A 27,073-nucleotide genomic window follows, 5' to 3' on the forward strand; every position below is an offset into this window, starting at 1 on the left:
TTGTTACTTTTAAAACTGCACTAACATTTGTTGTCCAGTGTGGGGTATAGAATCCAAGCTTTGAAAAGTCCCAGGTGAGAGGCAGTATGGTTATAGAGAGCAGGTGTCACCTCATCTAAGTCTCTGAGAGAGTCCGGGAGGGTATTTCTGAAGATTAGGTGATGGGAGATGGCCTTCCTTTAGAATGAGAGACTGCTACGTTGGTGGCCTCTACATGATGAGGTATAAGGAAAAGTAGGCTTGTCTGCCTGCCTTTGCTTCTTGCTGGTGACTGCATCTTCATGGATGGTATCAATACTATCCTCGGCTATATCAGACTCCAACTTCCATGACTATGCAAAACTCTCTAGGAATCACCCTAGGCTTCAGACCCACTTTGGCAACCAGCTTTGTGGATGGAGCAGCTAGTTCTCAGCAGCTCTAGCTAGCAGATGGCCACTGAGGAACTGATTATTCAGCCCCTATCACTGAAACTAATCTAATTGCTTTACACAATATATATTCTCTGGCAGTATTGTGTTTCTAAAAACACACAGGATTCTCCGCCTGTTACACCTAGTATTCTCTGGTTTGTAACATTTTCATGGGGGTGGGGTGAAGTTGGTCTATTTACCATCTGTAATTTAAATGGTAAATTAAATGAATAGAGCTTGGCATGACAGTGCATATCTTTAATATTCGCTATAAGAAAGGACAGGAAAGGAGCATGAATACTTTGCACTTGGCCTTAGCTACTTAGTGATTCAAGGGCCAGCATAGGTACTGTAGTGAAACACTGTCTCAATGTAAAAGTAAAACTAAAAGTATAAATAAATAAATAAATAAATAAATAAATAAATAAATAAATAAAATTAAAGTAGAACTAGGGCTGTAGCTCAGTGGCAGACAATTTGCCTAGCAAACAGTTTTCTGGAATTCTATGCCCACTAATGCCAAATAAGAAAAGAAGGAAAGAGGGAAGGAAGGAAGGAAGGAAGGAAGGAAGGAAGGAAGGAAGGAAGGAAGGAAGGAAAGAAGGAAGGAAGGAAGGAAAGAAGGAAGGAACGAAGGAAGGAAGGAAGGAACGAAGGAAGGAACGAAGGAAGGAAGGAAGGAAGGAAGGAAGGAAGGAAGGAAGGAAGGAAGGAAGGAAGGAAGGAAGGAAGGAAGAGAAAGTATGGGACATGAGGCATTAGTCTCTGGTACACATACACACCACACACACACACACACAGACAGACACACACACACAGACAGACACACACACACATACAGAGAGAGAGAGAGAGAGAGAGAGAGAGTAAATTTTAAAACACAAATAGAAAATAAAATGATGTTTAGGCATTCTTATGATTTCATAGCCTACACTTAACTTTTCATTTTCCAGTGGTTTGACCATACTAATGTTAAAAAAAAAACAAAAAAACAATAGCAGTATAAGCAAAATACTGTACAATAAGTTTTCCTTTAAAACTTTGTAGAGAGGGGGAGAGAAGGGGGCTTACGGGACTTTCTGGGAGTGGGGGGGCTAGGAAAGGGGAAATCATTTGAAATGTAAATAAAAAATATATCGAATAAAAAAAAAAAACTTTGTAGAGAATGCTTCCTTGAGTATATCCTGACATCAAGCCTTTGTTCTTTAAATTGTGGGACAAAAGTCCTGGAAGACAGTGCTGCAGAAAGACAACATCAGCAGTGCACAGGACAGGCGCCATCCTCACCGACTCCCCCTGGCGTCGATATTGTTGTTAGAACTGTGCCGTATGTTCAGATCCTTGGTCCTGCTTCTGAATCTACCCTTGCACGCAAAAATTTAGATGGTCCAACTCAGCTCTTCTCTGACACCTTGAGAAATTTCATTGATCGATACTTATCTAGTAAGACTGAATCTTGTTTGCTTTTCCCCCCTATTGTTTATATGTTCATGATTTACAGGTGACTCATAAGGCCAAAATCCATTTTATGAAGTAATAAGAACAAGGGTTACCTATTAGGCAATACTGTATTTCAATCTCCACGTGTCTGTTTGTTTCATTGACATGAAAGCCTTTTTGATATTACTCTTTACTGTGTCTGAACAAGGACAAAAACATTTTCTTAAATAACGAATCAGAGCTCATTTAGATAGGCTGTATCTCATTATTCTGTAATTTTTGTATATCTGTCTTTTTAAAAAGAGCAAACCTGGCAACCAACAAATTGGGAAAAGATCTTCACCAATCCTACATCAGATAGAGGGCTAATATCCAATATATATAAAGAACTCAAGAAGTTAGACTCCAGAAAACCGAACAACCCTATTAAAAAATGGGGTACAGAGTTAAACAAAGAATTCTCACCTGAAGAACTTCGGATGGCGGAGAAGCATCTTAAAAAATGCTCCACTTCATTAGTCATTAGGGAAATGCAAATCAAAACAACCCTAAGATTTCATCTTACACCAGTCAGAATGGCTAAGATTAAAAATTCAGGAGACAGCAGGTGTTGGAGAGGGTGCGGAGAAAGAGGAACACTCCTCCACTGCTGGTGGGGTTGCAAATTGGTACAACCACTCTGGAAAGCAGTCTGGCGGTTCCTCCGAAAACTGGGCACCTCACTTCCAGAAGATCCTGCTATACCACTCCTGGGCATATACCCAGAGGATTCCCCACCATGTAATAAGGATACATGCTCTACTATGTTCATAGCAGCCCTATTTATAATTGCCAGATGCTGGAAAGAACCCAGGTATCCCTCAACAGAAGAGTGGATACAAAAAATGTGGTATATCTACACAATGGAGTACTATTCAGCCATTAGAAACAATGAATTCATGAAATTCTTAGGCAAATGGATGGAGCTAGAGAACATCATACTAAGTGAGGTAACCCAGACTCAAAAGGTGAATCATGGTATGCACTCACTAATAAGTGGTTATTAACCTAGAAAACTGGAATACCCAAAACATAATCCACACATCAAATGAGATACAAGAAGAAAGCAGGAGTGGTCCCTGGTTCTGGAAAGACTCAGTGAAACAGTATTTGGCAAAACCAGAATGGGGAATTGGGAAGGGGTGGGAGGGAGGACAGGGGAAGAGAAGGGGGCTTACGGGACTTTCGGGGAGTGGGGGGGGGCTAGAAAAGGGGAAATCATTTGAAATGTAAATAAATTATATCAAATAAAAAAAAAAAAAAAAAGAATATACCCTAAATTAACCCTAAAAAAAAAAAAAAAAAAAAAAAAAAAAAAAAAAAAAAAAAGAGCAAACCTGATAAATATACTTGCCTAGCAATCTCTTTATTGAATCTCATTCTGAGATCTCCCTGGATTTTAGTAATATAAACTGTCTGAAAGCCTAATCTAAGTTTGAAACACTCTTTAAAATAACACTCTCCGTTTCATCGGTGAAAGGCTGGCTGTTGGCATGGATTTACTCACGGACACATAATCATTTCACCATGACTGTCAAACATCATGTGCAGGAATGTGGTGTCCACTCTGCCGACTTCAATAGACATTTTTCCCTGCTCGAGACATTTACCATCCCTGTAGCTTTATCTTTACCAGTGGATTAGTCTTTCTATTCTAGTCACTAAATACAATAAACATGATTCTCATGGAGATTTTATCATTGCTGTGTTATAAACACAGAATTCTTCAAGCAAAATGTAATCTGTCAGGTGGCTGAGAGTTTTCTTTATGTGAGGCATAGGCCTGTGCACCTGTAATTGGAACACTTGGGAGGTTAAGGCAGAAGGAATGTGATCCCTGTACCAGACAGGGTTGTATAATAAAACCCTGTCTCAAAAGAAAAACTATTTACTTATATTCACATAAATACAGATAAGCAACATTGAGTGTCTGCGGTTCTAGCTACATGTGATGTTAGTCTGTGCTCACTGATGCTTGTTTGATTCCTCAGATTTAGCACATGCCACTGTTAAACTTAATGGAATGAAATACTGATTCAATAAATAGTAAACTACTAGCAACAAAGAATAGTAGACATCAGGACACGGAAAATTAAACAATCTCATTTTTCTGTAATAGACATAAGTAAAAAAACAAAAAGAAAAAGAAAAAAGAAAAAAGGAAAAAGAAAATCCTGAGTAAATGTCACTGAGTTTATACTCACCAAAGCCACTCTTGAACTTTTGTTTCTATTTATCTCTTTATATCTTATACGGCATGTTGGACAAACTACTATAATGGCTGATCTTAGTTATAACCTCGGCTATAGCTGGAATCAACTGAAACCCAAATAGTTGGGCATGCCTGTGAAGGGTCCTCTTGTTTTGATCATTTGAGGTGAGAAGTCCTATTCTAAATCTGGGCCACACATTCCAGTGTTCACTTACACTTGCTGACAAGTTCGTCCATCTGATTTCTAAGGAATTTCCTCACTGCTATTATAATCTAATTCTTTGGGATTCCAATGTAGACTGGATATCATCTGAGCTATCCAGCTTCTTGGACTGAATAATTACTATATTTTTAGCCTTTCCATCAAGAGATAGATTGGATCTAACCAGATGATAGCCTGTAAATAGATACATAGATTCATTCTATTGGTTCTGTTCCTCTAGAGAACCCTGAGTAGTAGTAGTACAACCAGTCTTCTCCCCTTTAATTGGAGACTTTTGGTACCGTGGTCACTGACTCTCATTCTAGACTGCTGTGAAATTTTTTTTCAGAAGAATGAAAATGATGTGGTTACAGATTCGTCCCTGAATTTATACTTACTTAGGGTATCTGTCTTGAAACCTGAATTCCTGCCTTCCTACTTCAATTCCTTACATGGTTAAAATACCATTTCCAGGAGTGATTCTCTGAATGGGAAGCATTGCATGCTGTCTGTTATGACAGGCAGGCAACCCATCTGGCTGACACCCTACCAAATTCAGCCACCTGTCTGCCTTTGTAGGCCACTCGCCCATATATGTTAAAGTGCTGAGGTTATTAGATGTGGTTCCATTTCCTTATCTAACATCCTTTCTTCTTCACTCTCTGTGAAGTTGTGTCTTTGCATTTTCAGTTGTTAACTCTGTACAGGAGAGAACTAAGTGCAGGCAGGATTTTGGTATTTTCATTTATATGGCTTATCACCAGTTGTTTTTTATTGATAGTTATATCAACATTCAGATATGTTGATGACTTTTCAAATGAATGAAACTTCAAGCACATTGAAAATTCTGAAATCATAACTCAAAAGGATCTGGATATTGAAATGTCAATACATAAGCCACTATGGTCAATTTGTCAATGTTTTCAATTGTCAGTATTGACACTATTGTCAGGAAGATGGTATTGAAGAGGAAAAATCAAGTTTAGTTTTACCACTGCACTGGACAAACGTGCATAGAGGGTATCACACTGACATCTTTTTTTTTCTGTATTCAAGAACTTTTAAAAAAAAATTTTTTATTTATTGAAAAGGGAAGTAAAGGGAAATAAAAACACTTTGTGATAAAATTAAAGATTTACATGGAAAATATTTCAGATACATTAAAATTGACAATTTTCATGGAAAATTAAAGACTGAAGTAGTAGACATGTAAAACATTTCTAAATTAATTGAAATATGAGATAGAAACATTTTATGATAGAATTAAAGATTTATGTGGAAAATAGTTCTGATACAATTGTAGAAAAATGTAGAAAAACATGTTAGAATTGAAGAATATCATGGAAAATTTTATATAGATATAATAGTGGTAGGTATAAAAGTATTCCTAAGTTGACTGAAAGTGGAATTATAAACATTTTCTGGTAAACTTGAAGATTTTCATGGAAAATATTTCTGATAAAATTGAAGAAATATATAGAAAAGCAAGTCAAAATTAAAGATTATCATGGAAATTATATAGATAAAATGATAGGCATAAATATAATTCTAAATTGATTGAAGGTGGAATTGTAAAATTTTTCAGAAAACATTGAAGATTTACATGGAAAATTTTTCTGGTAAAATTCAAGAAATAAATAGACAAACACGCTAAAATTGACTATTTCATGGAAATTTTTACATATAAAATGGTAGATATAAAAACTCTTTCTGAATTAATTGAAGGTGGAATTAGAAACATTTGTGATAAAATCAAAGATTTACATTGAAAACATTTCTGATAAAATAGAGGAAGTATATAGAAAGATGTATTAAAATTGAAGATTAACATGTAAAATAATGCAGATAAAAACATTACTAAATTAATTTAAAGGGGAATTATAAAAATTTTCTGATAAAATCGAAGATTTACATGATAAATATCTCATTAGTCTATGTCTTTTTATTGGGGAGTTGAGTCCATTGTTGTTAAGAGATATTAGGAAGTGAACGTGCTGCTGGGAGATCACTCTCTCCTGGCAGGCTATGCACAGAAGGCTGTGAAGTCTCCTGGCTCTCTGGTGCAAATGGCAGTGGGAAGACTTCTGTCCCAGATGCTCCACTGATCTTAGGCCCTGTGTGCTCCTAGCTGGTTCCCTCCAGAAAGAAGGTGGAGATCTCACCTCTGTGCTCAGAAGCTAAAGTGCTGCTGGGAGATCACTCTCTCCTGGCAGGCTATGCACAGAAGGCTGTGATCACCATGTTTTCTAGCTACTGATTGGTTGTAATAAAGAACTGATTGACAGTAGCTAGAGTAGGAAGTAAGAGCCAGAACTTCCTGGTAGAGAGAGTGACATGGGGGAAAAAGCAGAAGGATGAGATACAAGGGCAGACACAGAGGGAATACACACTGACCTCAGTGGGGTAAAGAAAGGTATAGCCCTAACCATGTGGTGGGTCATAGCCTGGCTAGTCAGGTAAGTTAGATAAGCTTCCTGGGAGACTGTTACAGCTAAAGTGTAAGCTTTAACTACACTTATTGAACTGCTGTGGAGGCTGCAGAAAGTTCCCACAAAAATCCTTCCTGCTTCTTAAGTTTCCAGACTTACTTTTAATCCATGTCTTCACACTTTTAATCCATGTCTTCATACTTGGCTGTTCTCCTATGCTTGGCCTCTTACCTTGCTTCCAACTATGTAAATAAGATTTAATTTTTGTGATTGGACTCTGTCAGAGTGCATTATATTGGTATTTACGCTTGAATTATACTTTCGATTGAACATTGCTAAGAAATCTGGCAGCTGGTGTACTATACTATCCTTGTTAAAAATTATTAATCTTTGGAAACTTGTTTCCTTCCAGTAGTAAAACAAGAACATGAACTGTTCTATAAGGTCACTCACAAGATGCGTGAAATCAGAATAGTACTTTTTGTCTTAGTGTCTCGGCTACTTTTCTGTTGCTATACTATCCTAACAAAAGCAACTTAAAGCAGAGAGCTTATTTTGGCACACAATTTGATGGCACATAAAGTTGGGAAAGTATTGTTAGCAGGAGTTTCGGGAAATTAGTCATATTGTATCTGTAAAGTCAGGAAACAGGATGAGTAACCTGGAAACATACTCAGTTCCCTTTCTCCACTTAGTCAGTCTAGGATCCTAGCCAGGGAATGGTGCCGCCCACAGTGGGCAGGACTTCACACCTCAATTAATATTATAAAAGGAGAATCCCAACAAGCTTGTGCTGAAGCCTATTTACCAGATGATGCTAGATTATCAAATTGACAATTAAATCTAATTGTCATACTTAGATGATACTGTGTATTTAGCATTTCACTAAGCATTTAGTATGACTTAATGTTTATGCTATTTTCAGACTTAGAATTCTTTAAGAAAAGTACCATATTTGACTGTGGCCAAATGGTACTCAATAAGATTGAAACAATAGTTGATTTAAAGTGTATCTAAGAACAGAGGTAACATTGTTTGTTTGTTTGTCCCTTTGTTGGTTGAGATAGGGTTTCTCCTTGTAGCCCTGGATGCCCTGTAATAGACTCTGTACCCTGAGTTCAGGCTGCACCTGAACTAAAAGATCTTCCTGCCTACCACTGCCTCCCAAGAGTTGGGATTAAATGCCTATGCCACTATGCCCAGTTTGAGAATATTCTTAATCATTATATCATGGGTTTAGTTTAAGATTGTGTATATTTTGAATAAATTAAGATTCATAATGCCTTTAACTTCAACAAAATTGGATTAATAGTGTTTTCAATGTGTCTCAGAGGTGGTGTTATGTTGTTTTGATTCTCATTTAGTTTCAGGATTTTTTATTTTATTTATTTCTTGATTTTGTCTTTGACCTATTCAACATTCAGTAATGAGTTGCTTAATTTCCATGAGTTTGAGTATTAACTAGAGATTTCTTTGCTGTCAATTTTAAGCTTTATTACATTATGGCCAGATAGGATGTGTGGAATTATCAAAATCTTTTTGAATTTGTAAGGATTTGTTTTATGTCTCAGAATGTGGTACTGCTGCTGAGTAGAATACATATTTGGTGATTGGTTGGAACGTCCTGGAAATATCTCTTAATATGATTACAGTACTGTCCCTTCCTCTCCCCCTTTCATTCCCTCCAAGGCATCCTTTCTTGAACAAATCCCATGTCTACATCAGGTCTCTAGTTGATAGCCTTTTAAATTATAATTATCATCACTATTACATTGTATACACATATGCATGTATATGCACACACACACACAAAACCTACTGAGTCCATTTTTGTTGCTTGTGTGTAAATTATTTTAAGATTGACCACTTTACACTGGACAAGTGATAACATAATTTATACTTGCAAGAGGCTAATTCTTCCTCTAGCAATCATTATTTTCTTGTAATTATCTGACAAAGAATGTGACCCCTCACATTATAGGTAAATATAATATGATTCCCTGGGGTTTTATGAAACTATATTGGTATTTTTGTCCCTCCTCCATCTATCTCTTCCTCAAATTCCTTCCTGGACATTCAGAGCCCCCCACCCCCAGTATTCCATTTCCTGCTTCATGTTACCTGTATCTTGCTATTCTCCTTCACAGCTGCCCTCACCTTTACAATTTTTTGCTTTCTCTGATTACTCCATGTTGAATACTCACATTTGAGAATTTGAATCTAGGAGGTACAAATGAAAAAGAACATACGGTATTTTTCTTTCTGCATCTTGGTGACCTCACTCAATACTGTTTAGGTCTAACCATTTATCTACAAATTTCATTTTATTTTCTTTACATATACATAGTATACCAAAGTGTATACGTATACCTTTTCACTATCCATTGACTTGTGGAATGATATTAGGATATTTCCATGTCCTAACTATCATGGACATGATATCAGTGAGCCTTGTGGAACATGTATCCATGGAGTAGGGCATCATGTCATTTGGGCATATGCCAAGTAGACCTGTGGCTGGGTCATGTGACAGACATATTTTTAGTTTTTTGAGGCTACTCCATAGTACTCAGTAGCTACTGATTTCCATAGTAGCTACTCCAATCTGCACTTTCACCAACAGTGAATGAGGGTTCCTCTTTCTCCACATCCTCATCAACATTTGTTGGCAGTTATTTTGTGAATCTTAGGGAATCCTATGAGAAGAAATCTCAAAATTCTTCTCATTTTAAAGCCTCTAATTGCTAACAAGGATAAAACACTTTCTGAAGTATTTCTTAGCAATTTCTGTTTCTTCTATCAAGAATCATCTGTTTAGATTCCTCTGCCAATTTTAAATTGTCTATTTTTTATTGACTCATTGTGTTGTTTGGGTTTTTTTGTTTGTTTATTTTTTGTTTTGTTTTTTATTCTTTTTTATTCTTTTTTTAAATTGATATATTTTTAATTTATATTTCAAATGATTTCCCCTTTTCTGGGTCCCCACTCCCCACAAGTCCCATAAGCCCTCTTCCCTCCCCCTGTTCCTCCATCTACCCCTTCCTGCTTCCCTGTTCTGGAATTCCCCTATACTCTTGCACTGAGTCTTTCCAGAACCAGGGGCCACTCTTCCATTCTCTTTGGACATCATTTAATATGTGGATTATGTCTTGGGTATTCAAAGTTTCTAGGATCTTATCCACTTATCAGTGAGTGCATACCATGATTGATCTGTTGAGACTGGGTTACCTCACTTAGTATGATGTCCTCCAGCTCCATTCATTTGTCTAAGAATTTCATGAATTCATTGTTTTTAATGGCTGAATAGTACTCCATTGTGTAAATATACCACATTTTTGTATCCATTCCTCCGATGAAGGACACCTAGGTTCTTTCCAGCTTCTGGCTACTACAAATAGGGCTGCTATGAACATAGTGGAGCATGTGTCCTTATTGCATGCTGAAGAATCCTCTGGATATATGCCCAGGAGTGGTATGACAGGGTCCTCAGGAAGTGTCATGCCCAGTTTTCTGAGGAACCACCAGACTGATTTCTAAAGTGATTGCACCATCTTGCAATCCAACCAGCAGTGGAGGAGTGTTCCTCTTTCTCCACATCCTAGCCAACACCTGCTGTCTCCTGAGTTTTTGACCTTAGCCATTCTGACTGGTGTGAGGTGAAATCTCAGGGTTGTTTTGATTTGCATTTCCCTAATGAGTAATGATGTTGAGCATTTTTTAAGATGCTTCTCAGCCATCTGAAGTTCTCCATGTGAAAATTCTTTGTTTAGCTCTGTACCCCATTTTTAATGGGGTTATTTGGTTCTCTCGGTTCTACCTTCTTGAGTTCTTTGTATATATTAGATATTAGCCCTCTGTCGGATTTAGGGTTGGTAAAGATCCTTTCCCAATCTGTTAGTTGATGTTTTGTCCTTTTGACAGTGTCCTTTGCCTTACAGAAACTTTGTAGTTTTATGAGGTCCCATTTGTGAATTCTTGATCTTAGAGCGTAAGCTATTGATGTTCTATTCAGGAACTTTTCCCCTGTGCCCAAGTCCTCAAGGGTCTTCCCCAGTTTTTTTTTCTATTAGTTTCAGTGTGTCAGGTTTTATGTGGAGGTCATTGATCCATTTGGAGTTGAGCTTAGTACAAGGAGATAAGAATGGATCGATTCGCATTCTTCTGCATGCTGATCTCCAATTGAACCAGCACCATTTGTTGAAAAGACTATCTTTTTTCCACTGGATGCTTTTAGCTCTTTTGTCGAAGATCAAGTGACCATAGGTGTGTGGGTTCATTTCTGCATCTTCAATCCTATTCCATTGATCTGCTTGCCTGACATTGTACCATTACTATGCAGTTTTTATCACTATTGCTCTGTAGTAAAGTTTAAAGTCTGGGATACTGAATCCCCCTGAAGTTCTTTTACTGTTGAGAATAGTTTTAGCTATCCTGGGTTTTTTGTTATTCCAGATGAATTTGAGAATTGCTTTTTCTAGCTCTATGAAGAACTGGGTTGGGATTTTTATGGGGATAGCATTGAATCTGTAGATTGCCTTTGGCAAGATGGCCATTTTAACTATATTAATCCTGCCAATCCACCAGCATGGAAGATTTTTGTTTTGTTTTTTATTAGGTATATTCTTTATTTACACTTCAAATGTTATCCCCTTTCTTGGTCCCCCCTCACCCATAAATCCCATAAGTCATCTCTCCTTTCCCAATCAACCCACCCCTGCTTCCCTGTCCTGGTATTCCTCTACATGATGGTATAAAGTCTTTCCAGTACCAAAGGCCTCTATATATCACTCCTCTGACCTGTGCATGGCTGAAAAAGACTCTCTCACATTCTGTGAGTTTATTTTTCACTTGGTTGATTATTTCTGTAGTCTTACAGAAGCTTCTTTATACTTTTATGAAGGCCCATTTGCCAATTGCTGGCTTTGACTCCAGGACAATTACAGTCGTATTCTGAAAGTCCTTTCTATTACCTTCATCTTGTAAAGTACCATGTTCTAGCAAGAGTGGTTCAGGTTTCAGATTGAGAGCTTTGGTTTATATGGAAGTTAATGTTCAGGAGTCTGATTTTCTCTTCTCCATCCAGTGTTTTCAGTACCATTGGATAGAGAAACTATCTTTTCTCTAGTATAACATGTTATTGAATTTAATTTGTCAGAAGATTACTCAGAATGTTTACATCTACTTTCATCAGAACCATTGCTCTATAGTTTTATTTGCCTTTTCTTAATCTAGTTTTGTTATCAAGGTAACTCTGTGTTGGTACAATTTAGTCTCTTTCTACTGTACATATGTATGTATGTATGCACGTATATGTTCAGATGCATCCCTACTTATTTATATGTGCATCAAATGCATGCAGTGCCCCTGAAGTCCAGAAGAGGGTGACTTATTCCCATGAAACAGAGATGACAGACAGTTGTGAGTTAATAGGTACAGGGTGCTAGAAAGAGAACTTGGGTCTTTTACAGGACCCCCCCCCCAAGAAATCTTTTCAGCCACAAATTGTTTCTATATACTTTATTTAAAATTGGTGGATCATAAGTTTCTGGAAATTTTTCTATTAATCCTACATTTTTGAGCACTAGGGATTATAAATTAGCAAAATATTGCCTCAGGGGAAAATAATCCTAAAATTTAGATGTAAGGGCAATGGGCCCCCAAAACTAATGTGATATTTACAAAAACAAGAACAAATTATATTGCAGAGCCATTGTAATAAAACTGCATGTTGCTGATACAGAATAACAAATGCTAATCGATGGAATAGAATGGAGAATCTAAAAATAAATTGACACAAATACAGATTCTAGAGAAAAGATGGCAGCTTTTGCCAATGATACCAGAGAGCCTGATTTCTACATGTAGAAGAACACAACTGGATCTGCACATTTCACCCAGCATAAAAGTTAAGTCAGTTGTATGAAAGCCCTTACTGTAAGACCTCAGATGTTGAAAGTACTAGAGAAAATACCGTAAAGCACTTCAAGATACAGGACACACAAGGATTTTCTATAAAGGACAACAAATGAATAAAAATTAATGCTACAAATTGACAAAGAGCATTATATGAAATTAAAAGGTTACTGCACAGTACAAGAAACAATTAGCACACTGAAAATATAACCGAACAAATGGAAAAAACCCTGACAAGCACTTATCTGACAGGACATTAGTAGGGAGAACGTGGAAATCTCTGCAATAACTAAGTCTCCAACCCCCAATTATCCAATCCATAATAGGCTAATTAACTGATTAACAGGCCTCTTAAGTATAAATGAAAATTGCCAATAAATACTTGAAAAAGTCCTCACAGAATGGCTGTTATTAAGAACTATACAAATAACAACAAATGCTGATGAGGAAAAGGGAATTCTTATACACCCATGGTGAAATTGCAAAGTTGTTTAGCTACCATAAAAATATCAGTTTGGAAATTTCTAAAACATTAAAATTAAAGGTACTATATAAACCAGTTTTAAGAATATATTCAAAAGTCTCTGAGTCAACATCTCATAGAAATGTGTGCACATGTGAATAGTCAAGAAATATATGCTGCATTATTGCCCATTTACAAAAGGAAAATATAATACATATATCAAATGTGATTTTATGCAACCTTAAAGAAAACTGTACTCATGATATTTCCAGTGAAGTGGGTAAAATGGAAATTATTATGTTATTGAAAATTAGAGAGATTCAGAAAAACAAATAAATTTTTCTCATATATGTAGAACCTAGATTTACACTTATGTGTATGTGTAGGTCATGAAACTAGAAAAAAGACAATGATAAAAAGAGAAACACAGCTGGGCAGTGGTCGCACATACCTTTAATCCCAGAATTTGGGAGGCAGAGGTAGGCAGATTTCTGAGTTTGAGGCCAGCCTGGTCTGGTCTACAGAATGTGTTCCAGGACAGCCAGGGCTACACAGAGCCTGTCTCCAAAAAATCAAAGAGAGAGAGAGAGAGAGAGAGAGAGAGAGAGAGAGAGAGAGAGAGAGAGAGAATTTTCAGGAAAGGGAATATAGACAGTACAATGGCTATTAACAAAGCAGAAAGAAGGCCTAGACAGGGATTGGGCACGTTTCAAGGTGCTGGAAGAGGGGCACGAATGTGAACAACGTACTATGATGGGAAAATTTTCTGTATGCTAACCTAAAAACTTAACTTACCTGTTAAATATTTTCAAAAGATAAGCTACCTTCAAAATACATCCACAGTAGCTAGACCAATTTACTTGTACAATACAAATTTCAGTTTTCTTTATGTGATTAATAAAGAAAGTTTAGAAAGGGTATATGGAAATAATTTTTACTACTTTTGAAAATAATTAGTAGCTACTTTAAGCTGCTTCTGAAAGTCTGCTCCTAGTTAGACATAATGAAAAACATATATCAGCAACGTATGGTCCTCAGGGCATGGAGATAGAACATGCTACAGTGTCAGTTCAGTCTAGTCTCTAATTTTGATTATGTCAATTCCCAGAGCAGAGATATTGATGTCACCTCTTTCTGCTTCCTATAGTGGTGTTATAGTTAAATTCAGTGACATATGAATTGCTTAGTAACTCTAACACTAGCTGAAAATGGGACTCATTAAGCTTACTATAATCAAGACGCAAGCTCCAAAATATGTATCTTAGATTTGATCTAAGCCAAAGAACTACTAGAAATTTTAGCTTTTCTTTGTATCACTTTAACAACATGAATTGTGTCCTGATCCATACTTCGGGTCCATGTTTTTAAGCCTTCCACTTAGTTTCTCCATAATTTTCATGGCCCCACTGCTTCCCTTAGGTCTCTCTTAGTGATAGTCACAGATCAAATAATTAAAACTATGAAGAGAAAGGAAACATTTTCTGTACCTGGTTCATATTGTTGCTTGACATGTCTTCTCTAGTGTTGTCTACTAAATTCCTGGAGCAAATACCCTATTGCCAGTTTGCAATTTCATTGTAATCATTTCAAATGGAAATGAGGGCACACAACACTCAGTCTATACTTGGGATGACTCTAATCCTAAAATGAACTATATTTGAAGACTGAAGAATCAAGACAATCATAGGCTGGAACATACTATTAATTTGCCAAAATTTTCTCAGTGTCTTGACTCTGGGCTCCAGCTGCAAATTTGATTTAAGTGTGTGGTCACAGTTATCTTAGAATTAGAGAGATTCTTTCATAAAAACAAAGAAAGTCAAGGTTGCTTATTAAATATTGTTATAATCTGTCTTTAGCATACTTTTCTGGTTGTAGTACCATGTTTTCCAAAGAAAAGTTCTCAATGAACACAAAGTTGGGGCACTCTGATTCCTTATTGATCTGTAGCTATAAATGTTGTTTATTTTCTGTTATTCTGAGCATGTGTTCTAGATGAAGTCTTATTTTTAACAAAGCTACATCCTTCAGCTCAGAGAATCTTCCTGATAGACCCTCACTTGCATCTCCATGTCTCAGCACTCAGTGAGTAACATATTTACAGTATTCATACTCCACGTGTTGCCAGTGACTCTATGTCTCTGTCCTAGACATATCACTACTTAGAATTCTATGGTTTCTTCTACCAAGTAGTCACCATGAGTGACTTTAAAGCCCTATGACTGTAGTCACAAAACTGAACCCATGTCCTGAGCTTCTACTGTGGGAAAAATATGGAAAAACATATTTTTTCCAGGAACTCAGACACTGATTTCTTCTTTTCCTAAATAAGGCATCTGTAGAGGCTAAAGTGAAAGCTAAATTTTATCTCATAACTTCAAGGATAAATTATCAATATTTTATGGATTTCACAAAGCTATATTTCTTCTATCATTATCTGGTCTAAAATAAAGAACTCAAGCCCAAACAGAGATTCTGCACCTATATGTCATCTAGTGTGTCTTTTTCATTTGAGATTGTAGACTACATATCAATATATTCATTAATTGATATAATCATTAATAAAAGTGATAGAAGATTGTTTCTATGTTATATTTAAGAAAGTCCATTATTACTCAAGAAAGTCTTGTTACAAAAAATTGAAAATCCTGAGTTTATAAGAACTAAAAATAAATAAGGTAAAGATAAATGTTTCATATCTTTTAATCATGGATGTGGAATTAACCTCTTAAAGAAGATGTTTAAACATTATGATCAGTGTCCTGTGAAACAGTATCTTCTAAAGGATATGTACTTATAATTTTAAGTGATGTCTTTCTGTATGAAAAAGTGTTACCCATAGCACATATGTGGAAATCAGTCTAGGACTGCCCTAGATGTAGATAAGGTGATATGATGATGTACATCTCTACGTGATGCATGAATCAGATGTTTTCAGCTCTGTATGCATATTAGAATTACTTTCAGATCCTTTAAAACTCACAAATATCTGGACTTTCTGAGGTGAATCTAATCACAATCTCTAGGGATAAGGCCATATATTAGAAATTGAAAAAAATCTCTATATTATTCCAGTATGCTGATGAGTTTGAAAATCATCTCTCAGAGAATGTTAAATATATTCTAACTCATTGGCTACCAGTAATAGCTAACATTTATTGCTAATTTTGTACTAAGCATTTTGCTCATGTGTTCCTTAACCAAAGTCTCATGGTTATTTTATGAGGTAGTTATCATTATTCCTTGTCTTATTCCATTTATACTCTTATGACAAAAAAATCTAAGACTGGATAATGTATAAATAATAGGCATTTATTTCTTACAGTTCTAGAGTGTGGGGAATTAGAGATCAAGTTTCTGGCATATTGATTATCTAACACCAACAACTATAGTGGTTGGTGAAGGTTACTTTGCTTCATAGATGAAACCTTGCTGCTATGGACTGACCTGCTAGAGCAGAATGAAGGGCAAAGGGTACTAGAGTTTTCTCTTCAAACTCTTGGTAAAAATTACTAATCCCATTTGTGGTGTTTTAAATACACTTGGTGCATAGAGATTGGCACTGTTAGAAACGCTGGCCTTGCTGTAGAAAGGTTTTAGAGGTCTCTTCCTATGCTCAAGCTCCACCCAGTACAGAAGAGGACTTCTTCATGGCTGCCTGCAGTTCTTCTCTCTCCTGGTTGACTTTGGATCAAGATCCCTCATCTCTTTTTCTTGTACCATGTCTGCCTACATGCTACCATGCTTCCTACTATGATAATGGACTAAATCTCTGAAACTATAATCTAGCTCCAAATGTTTGCCTTTATAAGAGTTGCTTTGGTCATTGTATCTCTTCATAGAAATGGAAACCCTAAGACACCATTTAGAAAAGCTGCTTTTTGGACATCACCACAAAGGACTCACTTCTTGATTCAGTCACATTGTTTATCGAGTTGCAAAATAGAGACATAAAGCTCAACCATGACACCAGGATTCACGGGTAACTAAAATATGTCCTTTTAAGGAAAACTGAGTTTGCAAAACACATGTAGTTTACAGGCCAATGGCTTCATATTCTAGACACTTTACTATCAAGATTAGAGACTTTATATATGAACTGTACTGCTTCCATTAAACTTTAATTGGTAGATTTCATGTATGATAAAAGGTATCATGTCACCAACATTTATAATGCTAACAGAAACATAATTAATTTCATTGGTAAGTTCTTCCAATAAAATCAACCACTTCAATATTTTAACCACTTAAGCAGATCTTTTTGCATTTTTTAATCTGCTCTGTTACAGAAGTCAGTTTGTAGCACAGTACATAAAGTAGCTGAACCTGCCTTCTCTCACACATTTTGTTCTTGAAAATGAATCAAGAATCTGATTAATCTCCATGCAGATAAAATGAAAATAGGTCTGATTTAGATAGTCAGATAATTAGCCATTATTTATCTTCGGTAGTAAAAATGCATCTACTGCCTGTTATGAGACTCTTGCCTATAATCTCAGCACCTGAGAGAATCAGCAGTTCACAGTTAGCTGTAGCTTCATAGAGAATTTAAGGTCACTTGTGATGTAAGGTACTACATCAGAACGACAGAAATAGATAAATAAGTAACAATAAATTAATAGTATTTACTAATTCATATTTGTAAGTCATTCTAGTTGCTTCCTTATGACAAATCCTGAATTGAAAAAGTCCAAATTAGCCGGGTGGTGGTGGCGCATGTCTGTAATCCCAGCACTCTGGGAGGCAGAGGCAGGTGGGTTTCTGAGTTCGAGGCCAGCCTGGTCTACAGAGTGAGTTCCAGGACAGCCAGGGCTACACAGAGAAACCCTGTCTCAAAAAAACCAAATCCAAAAAAAAAAAAAGAAAAGAAAAAGTCCAAATTAAAATTTAAATAATAGAAAAGGATATTCTATTCCTTCTTCAAGAGGAAACAATGGAAGAACACTCCTTGTGAAATCAAGGGTCTTTAAAAAGTGCATCACTGTTACTCATTCTGAAATTCTCTTCTAATTATCTGCAAATAAACAATGTTAGTTTTCTCTTGGAATCTTTTAGAAGCCAACACAGAGTAGGCTGGTATGACCTCAAACCCAGGAAGGCAGATAATCTTCTGTTTGGAATTTAAGGCATGCAATCCCATTATTTATTATTCCTTCTTAAGCATTTATACAGTTGCTGTAATTAAATACTAACTCCCTAGAGTCTGTACATTTTTTCCCTTTTGTTTCACAGCTCCTAGCAATAAACAATAGGCTGCTCATAGTACATACATTTTAATGCTAATGGGTAGAAGACAGGAATGGTTTTCTGTGTGACTGGCTTTCATATCAAGGGTAACACAAAAACAAATTAATATTCCTCCAACCTTTTAAGATAATGCCTCAATTAAAATATTAAGCTATTGATTAAAAGTTTAAAATGCTATTCTTGATATTTGTTATGAAGCTTTTAGATTAATGTCTAGTTAAATTGTCCTTTTGTTTATATTTATAATTATGTTAAGGTTGTGAGCTAAATTGTAGTCATAAAATCTGTGTTAATAATTATATGTTGTCATCATTATCCTACATACTTCCTAATGTAACTGTATTTGGATATTAGAACTGTTAAATTTTAAGGTTCCGATCAAATATGATGGGTGTCCTTATAATATGACACTAAGGAGGAGGAAATGCTACATGAAGACACCAGAAAGCAGCCACTACAATCCAAACTGATACCTCTGAAGACACCAACTTTATGAACACCTTGATCTACAATTTTATCTTCAGTGGAAACCTCATAATATTAATAATGGAACAATTTCTCCTACTTAATTTTTGTTCAAAAATATACATAGTACTTTGCTATGTAAATTCTAGAAAAGTGTCATACTCCTTGGTGGAGATGTCTGATAAACATGATTACATTTTTTAAAAATTAAAAATGGAGTTTCTCATAAAATATATCCTGGCTATAGTTTTCCTTCCTAAACTCCCTCAAGTTTCTCTACCACCCTCCCTTCTTTCATAAGAAAAGAACAGGTTTCCAAGAGATAACAAATCATATCAAAATAATATATAATCAGATGAAACAAAAGCCATCACATTGAAATTAGACAAGACAACCAAGAGAAGGAAACAGCCTCAAAAGAAGGCACAAGAATCAGAGACCTACTCATTTGCACACCTGGGAGTCAAATAAAATTAATAAACCGGAAGCTGGTAGAATTCTGTGCTAAAACCATCTGGTTGGACTTTGTTTTGGTTGGGGGACTTTTAAGGACTATTTGTATTTTACTACAGGTTACAGGTCTATTTTAAGTGATTACCTTGTCTTGATTTAACTTCTAAGTGGTACATATTTTTTTTTAGAGTTTCCAATTTGGTGGAATATAGGTGTTTAAAGTGTGTCCTTATGATTCTCTGGATTTTCTCAGTGTCTGTTATTATATCTCTCTTAACATTTCTGATTTTATTAATTTGGATCTTATATCCCCATCTTTTAGTTTGATTGTATAAGGGTTTGTCTCTTTTGTTGATTTTCTCAAAGAACCAACTCTTTGTTACATTGACTCTTTGTATTGTTCTTTTTGTTTCTATTTTATTGATTTCAGCACCAGCATGATTATTTCTTGTCATCTACTCCTTTTAAATATGCTTCCTTCTCCTTGTTCTATAGCTTTCAGGGGAATAGCTTATTTACTAGTATTAAATCACTTCAGTATTTTTAATGTTGGTACTTAGTGCTATGAACTTTCCTATTAGTACTGCTTTCATTATATTTATGTTTCATTCTCATAATTGTTAGTATGCTGTGTTTTCATTTTTATTGAATGCCACAGTTATTAATTTCTTTCCCTATTTCTGTCTTTACCCATTTTTTGATTCAGTAGAGAGTTGTTTCGTTTTCATGAGTTTGTAAACTTTCTGTTATTGATATCTAGCTTTAATACATGTTAGTCTGATAGGATGCAGAGAGTTATTTCAACGTTATTATATCTGTTAAAACTTGCTTTATGTCCATGTATGTGTTAAGTTTTTAAGGAAGTGAAGGTATTTTTTGGTATGCGTTTGAGTGAAATGTTCTGTAAATATCTGTCAGACCTTTGGGTAATACCATCTGTTAGCTCCAAGATTTCTATGTCTAGATTTTGTCTAAATGACTTGTCTATTGGTGAGAGTGAGGTATTGGAGTCTCTCTCTATCAATGTCTAAGGGTCAATATGTCATTTAGACTGTAATAGTGTTTCTCTTACAAACTTATATCTGGGGCATAGGTGTTAATAATTGAAATGATATCTTGGGGGAGTTTTCCTCTGATTAGTACAATAGTGTCCTTCCATACCTCTTTTGATTAGTTTTTATTTGAAATCCATTTGTTAGATATTAAATGGTCACATCAGCTTGCTTCTTAGGTTCATTTTTATTGTCTATCTTTTTTTTTAATCCTTTGACCCTGAGGTACTGCCTATCCTTGATATTGAGGTGTGTTTCTTGGGTGCAGCAGGATGAACTGTATTCTTGCATCCATTCTGTTAGCTTGTGCTTTTGGGGGAACTAAGACCACTGATATTGATAGATATCATTGACCAGTGATTGGTTATTATAATAATTATTATTATTAATAATTTATTTTTTAGTGTTAACATTGATTTATTGTAATTGAAACAGTCTAGAGGACTTTCCACATCAATCTGCAGAGTTGTCTATTATTACTGCATGTTGTCTGTAATAGATTATAAATGATCCAGGTTCACTTAGTTCTTTTCCCTCAGTGCATTTTTAGAGTCTTTTTGAAGTTCTCCCTAATAAAGTGGAAAAAAAATCCCAAAATAATCTAATAGAATTTCTGGAAGTGCTAAGTACTCTAACATCTTTCCTCTGATAAACAATATTTTTAATTAATTAATTTTATTAGATATGTATTAATATTGAAAGATCATTGACCAGTCATTATTATTATCATCATCATCATTATCATCATCATTATTATTAATTTCTTCTTGTTGTTGGACTGTGTGTGTGAATGCTTATATGTGTATGTACATGTGCTCATGTTTCTCTTCTTTTGGTTTGTTGATGTGATATTATTTATTTACTGTGTTTTCATGGATGTAGCTAACGTCATTGTGTTGGAGTTTTCCTTCTAATACCTTCTATAGGGCTGGATGTGTAAACAGATATTGTATAAATTTGACTTTATGATGGAATATTTTGTTTTCTCCTTGTATAAGGGTTGAAACTTTTACTGTGCATAGTATTCTTCACTGACATCTCTGCTCTCTCTCTCTCTCTCTCTCTCTCTCTCTCTCTCTCTGTGTGTGTGTGTGTGTGTGTGTGTGTAGATCTAAAGAGAATACTTTTTAAATTATTTATTATTTAATCATTTTTTAACAGTCCAGACATTATCCTGCTCCCAGTCCACACTCTGACAGTTCCACATTGTATACCTCCTCTTGTTGTCTCTACATCGTATACCTCCTCTTGTTGTCTCTAAGAGGATTTCCCCATTTCCCTACCCTCACCCCACCAGGCCTCTCCACTCCATGGGGCCTCAGGTCACTTGAGGGTTAGGTGCATCTTCTCTGACTGAGTCCAGACCTGACACTCCTCTGCTGTACATGTGTTGGGGTCCTCACATTGTCTGGTGTATACTGCCTGGTTGGTGGCTCAGTGCTTGAGAGATCTCCTGAGTCCTGGTCTTCCTCTAATGTTACCCTTCTCCTCAGCTTTTTCCAACTTTTTCCTAAATCAACCACAGGGGTCACCAGCTTTTGTCCATTGGTTTGGAATAAATCACTGCATGTGATTCTTTCAGCTGCTCCTTGGGCCTCTCAGAGGACAATCATGATAGCCCCCTGTTTGTAAACACACCATATGTAACATTAGTAATAGTGTCAGACCGTGAGTCCTCCCCTTGAGCTGGATCCAAATTTGGGCCTGTCACTGGGCCTCTTTTTCCTTAGGCGCTTCTCCACTTTTGTCTCTGCAGTTCTTTCAGATAGGAACAATTCTGGGTCAAAGTTTTTGAATGTGGGATGGCAGCTACATCCTGCCTCTTGATGCTCTGTTTTTCTCTTTTCTTTTTTCCTTTTTGGATATTTTCTTTACTTACATTTCAAATGTTATCTGCTTTCCCTGTTTCTCCATCTCTCCCATACCCCTTCCCCTGCTTCTATAAGGGTGTTTCCCTACCCACCCACCCATTCCCACTTTACCACCCTGGAATTCCCCTTACACTGGGGCATTGATTGAGCCTTCACAGAATCAAGGGCTTCTCCTCCCATTGATGCCATCCTCCATTACATGTGTGACTAGAGCCATGGGTCCCTCCATGTGCACTCCATACCCAAAAGCTTCTCCAATATGTAACAAGGACACATGCTCCACTATGTTCATAGCAGCCTTATTTATGATAGCCAGAAGCTAGAAAGAACCCAGATGTCCTTCAAAAGAGGAATGGATACAGAAAATGTGGTACATTTACAAAATGGAATACTACTCAAATATTAAAAACAAGGAATTCATGAAATTCTTAAGCAATTGGATGGAACTAGAAAATATCAAGCTGAGTGAGGTAACCCAATCACAAAAGAACACATATAGTATGCACTCACTGATAAATATGCACTTTGGATATTAGCCAAAAGCTTACAATACCCAAGAAACAATTCATAGGCCAAACAAAGCTCAAGAAGAAGGAAGACCAAAGTGTGGGTGCATCGGTACTTCTTAGAAAGGGGAACAATATACTCATGGGAGCAAATATGGAGACAAACTGTAGGTCAGACTAAAGGAAAAGCCAACTAGAGACTGCCCCATCTGGCGATCTTTCCCATATACAGTCACCAAAGCCAGACACTATTGTGGATGTCACGAAGTGCTTGGTAAAAAGAGCCTGATATAACTGTCTCCTGAGAGGCTCTGCCTGAGCCTGACGAATACAGAGGTAGATAATCACAGCCAACCATTGGACTGAGCACAGGGTTGCCAATGGGGGAATTAGAGAAAGGACTGAAGGAACTGAAGAGGTTTATAATCCCATAGGAAGAACAACAATACAACCAGACCCCCCCCCAAGAACTCTCAGGGACTAAGTCATCTATGGTCCCTTAAAGGCTGCACCACATTTTTGTAGGACCTTCTGGAAAGATGTGACAGAAAGAGTCTTCATTGAGAAATCAAATGTAATTCTAATAGATCTGACTTTATTTGTTACTTGGTCTTTATCTCTTATAGTTTTGAATATTCTTTCTTTGTTCTCCATATTTAGTATTTAAATTATGGGGTGAAGTGACTTTCTTTTTTGATGCAATCTATTTTGTGTTCTGTATGCTTCGTGTACCCTTATAGACATCTTCTTTATGTTAGGAAAATTGTCTTCTATGATTTATGGGTTTTTTTTCTGGGCCTTTGAGCTGGGATTCTTCTCCTTCCTCTATTCCTATTATTCTTATATTTGGTCTTTTCATAATTTTCCAGATTTCCTAATATCTAAGCTTCTGGGTTTAGGATGATTATAGGTCTAGGTGCTGATTTATGGGTTTATTTTTGTTTTGTGGGTGTTTTGTTCCTTGGTTTCTGTTTCCTACCTAAACTTTTAGAGAGTGTGATGTATGTATGTTACCTGCTTTGTGAACTTTTTTAGGTGTTGTGGTGACAGGGAATTCCTGCTGTTATTGGAGGCTGGGATATTGGTATTAGTTTTGAGAAGAAATGTTTGGGGTAAAGCATTATTTGCAGATGACATGATCGTCTACCTAAGTGACCCAAAGAACTCCACTAGAGAGCTCCTACAGCTGATAAACAACTTCAGCAAAGTGGCAGGTTATAAAATCAATTCAAGCAAATCAGTGGCCTTCCTATACTCAAAGGATACGCAGGCTGAGAAAGAAATTAGGGAAATGACCCCCTTCACAATAGCCTCAAACAGTATAAAGTATCTTGGGGTGACTCTTACCAAACATGTGAAAGATCTGTATGACAAGAACTTCAAGACTCTGAAGAAGGAAATGGAAGAAGACCTCAAAAAATGGGAAAACCTCTCATGCTCATGGATCGGTAGAATCAATATAGTTAAAATGGCCATTTTGCCTAAAGCACTATACAGATTCAATGCAATACCCATCAAAATCCCAACTCAATTCTTCACAGAGTTAGAAAGAGCAATTATCAAATTCATCTGGAACAACAAAAAACCCAGGATAGCTAAAACTATTCTCAGCAACAAAAGGAAATCTGGGGGAATCAGTATCCCTGACCTCAAGCAATACTACAGAGCAATAGTGTTAAAAACTGCATGGTATTGGTACAGTGACAGACAGGAGGATCAATGGAACAGGATTGAAGATCCAGAAATGAACCCACACACCTATGGCCACTTGATCCTCAACAAAGAGGCTGAAAACATCCAATGGAAAAAAGATAGCCTTTTCAACAAATGGTGCTGGTTCAACTGGAGGGCAGCATGCAGAAGAATGCGAATTGATCCATCCTTGTCTCCTTGTACTAAGCTCAAATCCAAATGGATCAAGGACCTCCACATAAAGCCAGACACTCTGAAGCTAATAGAAAAGAAACTCGGGAAGACCCTTGAGGACATCGGTACAGGGAGAAAGTTTCTGAACAGAACACCAATAGCGTATGCTCTAAGAGCAAGAATTGACAAATGGGACCTCATAAAATTACAAAGTTTCTGTAAGGCAAAGGACACCATCAAGAGGACAAATGGGGTAAAGATCTTAATCTATTGAGGATGGGGTCAGATAGGAAAGGGAGATTGTAGTGATTTTCCTGCTACAGAGCTAGGAGTGCAACTGAAAGGATTGGGTTGCAAAAGCAATAGGAGAGGTGTGAGACTTCCTTTGGCTTAATTGCTGCCATGGAAGGAGTAGCCCTTGGGTTAGCAGTAGGGTGCCTGCAGGAGTTGGGGTCTGAGAGAAAGCAATGAGGAAGATTAGAAAGGAACGGATCTGTGGGATCCACAGAAGATGGTATTAGGGAGCAGGGAAGGCTGCCATGGGTGTTGTGCTGTAGATTTGGGGTTGAAACTTGTGTACTGGATTTGGGGGAACAGAGAGAGAAGAGATTTTTAAATGGCCTACCTGGTTTCTGTCAGGTTGGCCTGTGAGTTAGGAGGAATTGCCCACTGGAATGGGGGAATGGGATAAAGTTATTGAGTCGGGGTGGGGCAGCGACAGAAGAAGGTTAGTTGGAAATGTACTATGGGATTCACAGGAGATATAAGCAGAGGGAAGGAAGGTTGCAGCTGGCATGATGTTGTAGTGCTGAGGATGAAATTGGAGGATTGGATCTAAAAAAAAACCAGAGGAGTGGAGAAGGTCTGGGCCAGGCTACCTAGTCTTCTGGCATGCATGGGCTGTGGTTGAGCAAGGGACAACAGCTCAAGTTGGGTGCTAGGATACAGTGATGAGTGGGACAAGGTTAGGTGGGGATCAACTGTGGGACCCACAAGAAATGTAGGCAGAGGGGAAGGAAAGCTGAAGCTGGTGTTCTGTTGCAGTACTGGGACTGAGACTGGGGATTGAGTTTGGAGGGCAGGAGAGGGTGTGGAAGGTTTTCAGTTAATTCACTTGTTTGCCCACATTTGCTGAGCTGATATGTTTCATGGCAATGCTTGCTGTTGTTGGAAACTAGGATAATGGGATGAGTTGGGGAACAAAAGTTGGGAGAGATGATCAACATGATCCACTGGGAGATGGGCTCAGATATAAAAAGCAGACTGCAGCAGATTTATGCGGATGTATATTTGTAAATCAACTCTACACCTGATATTACTAAGAGTCACTCTCTTTAAAGAACCTCATCTTATGTAATAGATTTTCTATATTTAAGTGTTTTACCCTATTCAAGAATTTCTTTTAGTTTTCCCCTCTTGACAAATTTGCAATTCCATCTCACTAACACCAATTAACACTAAAATGTAGACAAATATTATTTGCTTCATAAGTGTTAATTTAAAGTTACATAAAACATGCCTAAAATTACTAGACTGAGTTACTTTTTCATGAAATTCAAATAAATAATTGTAGATATAGTCAATCTCAGTTAACATGTATTTCAATTAGGCTCTATTCACATAAGTATTTTCAGTTACATCAAGATAAATTATCATTTGATGCTACTATAAAATTTTTTCAAATATCTGAAATACTTCTTCAAAATATTTTAAAAATTGTTTTGGCTATGTTCTACCTAGTTTTATGTCAATTAGACATACAAACTAGAGACATCTGAAGGGAGGGAAACTTAACTGGGATAATGCCTCCATAACAATGCTGTAAGGCATTTTCTTAGTTGGTGCTTGATGATAAAGGGCCCAACCCATTGTGAGCTGTGCCATCCCTGGGTTCTATACCAAAGTAGGATGAGCAGGCCATGGGAAGCAAATCAGAAAGCAACATCCCTCTATGGCTTCTGTATTGGGTCCTGCCTCCAAGATCCTGCCCTGTTTGAGTTCCTGTCCTGACTTCCTTTGGTGATGGACAGCAATGTGGAAGTGTAATATGAAAAACCTTTTCCTACCCAACTTGCTTTTTGATCATATCACTATAATAGAAACCCTAACTAAGACTGTATAATGTATAGAAGGAATATTTCAGGTGATGTCAGAAAAATTATAATCAATGCTTCTTCACAAAAATAAACTTTCTGAATTGGTCATCCAGGACTTTCTTCAGCAGAATCATATTGTTTGAAGTTTGCCTAAAACTCAGGCAAATGTATTCAGACAGTTTGATTTCAGAGACATATAACCTTCTTTTTGCATGTTAATTTATGAAGCAAATTATTTGCATGTTAACTTATGAAGTATATAACCTGGAGCAAATGTAGAAACAAGGAAAATAAAAAAGGAGCATTGTGGGAGAGAGTAGAGAGGACAACAGCAGGTGATCGAAAGGGAAAGTGGGCAAAACAAGGAGGATGCTTTAGTTAAAGATTAAAGATACAGAATGAGGGT

This window comes from Apodemus sylvaticus, chromosome 2 (genome assembly GCF_947179515.1).
Source record: "Apodemus sylvaticus chromosome 2, mApoSyl1.1, whole genome shotgun sequence".
Taxonomy (NCBI): domain Eukaryota; kingdom Metazoa; phylum Chordata; class Mammalia; order Rodentia; family Muridae; genus Apodemus; species Apodemus sylvaticus.